This window comes from Hibiscus syriacus, unplaced genomic scaffold, assembly GCF_006381635.1.
Source record: "Hibiscus syriacus cultivar Baekdansim isolate YM2019G1 unplaced genomic scaffold, ASM638163v2 tig00110937_pilon, whole genome shotgun sequence".
Taxonomy (NCBI): domain Eukaryota; kingdom Viridiplantae; phylum Streptophyta; class Magnoliopsida; order Malvales; family Malvaceae; genus Hibiscus; species Hibiscus syriacus.
In genome coordinates this window covers 317619-320515 of record NW_024062922.1, presented here as the reverse complement: position 1 = coordinate 320515, position 2897 = coordinate 317619, and the positions used below count along the sequence as shown (strand labels likewise).

At 36.3% G+C, this 2897-nt stretch overlaps 1 pseudogene; it reads left to right on the top strand.

Moving 5' to 3' along the window:
- Positions 1 to 842: 842 nt before the first annotated feature.
- Positions 843 to 2590, top strand: LOC120147349 (annotated as a pseudogene).
- The last annotated feature ends 307 nt before the right edge of the window (positions 2591 to 2897 follow it).

The window sequence follows — 2897 nt, the reverse complement described above, 5'->3', positions numbered from 1 at the left end:
TCATGATTAATTTGTATTCAATAACATTTAATAATATGATTTATTGTGAGTAATTATGTCATACTTTTGCATGTTAGCGTTGCAAAAACACAAATTTAATATTTAATTAGAAAAATAGACTTTGATTTCGTTTGTTGCCTGGTTATTTGGCCTTAGGTAGGATCGTTGACTGGTGAATAGATTGTATCAGATGTGTGTTAAAATGTTATTTCTTTAAAAAAGAAATAGAAAAATGTTATTTCGAGGTTTTAGAAGAAAGGACACAAAATTTAATGCCTTGGTGTAGAAGTGGACAAATTATGGTTACCTTGAAAGGCCATCACCATCTCAATTTCAACTTACCAGGAAAAAAACTTTAACCTAAAATATGAACATGAAATCTTTTAATTTATGTAATTATAAATTTATCAAATTTATTAAGTCAGTCACTTCCCAAACTTAGTCTTCCTTTATTTATAAAAGTCATGATTAGGAATTGTTAATGAACCAAATTATTATATTAATTTATTTTTATTAACATAATAATAAATTTAATTATTATTTTTTATTTTATATTAGTTTGATACTGATTTTAAAAATTCAACATATATTTCTCAATTTACATGTTATGCAAATGTCGAGATTAAATATGTTATATAAATTAAAATTATATATAATTAATAGAACAATATTAATGGAATGATTAGTTATCTTTAACTAATTATTTTTATAATTAAAAATGATTAAAATGTTTTTTTAAGGATTACTTTGTATAATTTTAAATTTAAGAGAGATGTGAGAGGTATGTTTACCTTTAGTTTTTAAATAATATTAAAATATATATTTTTTAATAAAAAAAATAGCAAGAGAATTGCCTTCCTATTTAAAAGCTTCTCCTTTCTTTAAACTACAAATTTAGTTTCAACCAAAAAAGAAAACCCTTCAATTTTACACCTTCAAATGGCTAATCATTAACCATTCAATTTCCAGTTCCCAATTTTCTCAAATACCCAAACTTTCAACCACCACGACCACCGTAATGGCATTCACCTCCGTCGCCCTCGCCAGCAAGAATGACTCCAACGGTGGCCAAGGTCTCATCTTAGGACGCTACGAGGTCGGAAAACTCCTCGGCCATGGTGCTTTCGCAAAAGTTTACCAAGCCTGCAACGTTAAAACCGGTGAAAGCGTCGCCATCAAAGTTCTCGACAAGGAGAAGATCCTCAAAGGTGGCATGATCGCTCACATCAAGCGCGAAATCGCCATCCTCCGCCGTGTCCGCCACCCCAACATCGTGCAACTCTTCCAAGTCATGGCCACCAAAACCAAGATTTACTTCGTCATGGAATACGTACGTGGCGGTGAGCTTTTCAACAAGGTTTCCAAAGGCCGGTTAAAAGAATCCGTCGCCAGGAAATACTTCCAGCAATTAATATCCGCCGTAAATTTCTGCCACGCCCGCGGCGTTTACCACCGGGACTTGAAGCCCGAGAATCTCCTCCTCGACGATAACGGCGATTTGAAAGTCTCCGATTTCGGGTTAAGCGCTGTTTCGGATCAGATCCGATCAGACGGTTTGTTCCACACGTTTTGCGGTACTCCAGCTTATGTGGCGCCGGAAGTTTTGGGCCGGAAAGGATACGATGCGGCCAAAGTCGATATCTGGTCCTGTGGGGTAATTTTGTTTATTTTAATGGCGGGTTATTTACCATTTAACGATCAAAACGTTATGGCTATGTATAAGAAAATTTACAGAGGTGAGTTCAGGTGTCCGAGATGGTTTTCATCTGAGTTAGTCCGGCTACTCATGAAGCTACTGGATACTAACCCCGAAACTCGGATAACGATCCCCGAAATCATGGAGAATCGTTGGTTTAGAAAAGGATTTAAACACATTAAATTCTACACTGAAGATGATAAATTTTGCAGCGTTGAAGAAACCGACGATGACATCGGAGCATATTCAACGGACCATTCATCAATGTCCGAGTCCGAAACCGAGGTCGAAACCAGGCCAAGAGTCGGTCCATTGCCGAGGCCTGCGAGTTTAAACGCATTCGATCTCATTTCATTCTCCCCAAGTTTCAATTTATCAGGGTTGTTCGAGGAATGAGGTGAAGGTTCGAGGTTCCTGTCCGGTGCTCCGGTGTCGAAGATTATATCGAAACTGGAAGAGATAGCGAAGGTGGTTTGTTTTACAGTGAGGAAGAAGGATTGTAGATTGAGTTTGGAGGGTTCAAGAGAAGGTGTTAAAGGGCCATTGACGATCGCAGCTGAGATATTCGAGCTAACTCCTTCATTGGTTGTCGTCGAAATAAAGAAGAAAGGAGGCGACCGAGGCGAGTTCGAGGAGTTTTACACCAGGGAACTAAAACCAGCGTTAGAGAATTTGATGGAGGAGGAATCACTTTCAGCTGCAACTGCCGCCGTCGCTACGGGTGATTCAAGTTTACCCTCGGATTCGGAATAGAAATATAAGCTTTTGTCTCTGTTTGTATCATAAAAAAGGTGAATATTCTCTTTGTTTTGTTTAGATGACTGGATGTATGTGTATGATCTATTCTTGCATGGAGAAGGATCGATTCCATTACCACAATTTGATTACAAATCTCTACTGATCTTTGGCATTTGGGTTGCTTGTATATTCCTCCAACTTTATTCGTAAATGAATTAATGAATGTAAAAACTGAACTGTTGTAAAAGTTGAGGTATTTTGAGAAGTTTAACTTTCACACTACTTATGAAAAGTTTGTAAAGGAAGAGCTTATTGAATCTCCAAATATACGGTATAAGATAAAGTATATATCTTTCAAGACGATACATTTTTTGTGCCTCGACATATTTATCACATTTGTTGATTCGATGTAATATTTATAACATATTTATCATATAATGTTATTATTATTGTTAAGTTATTC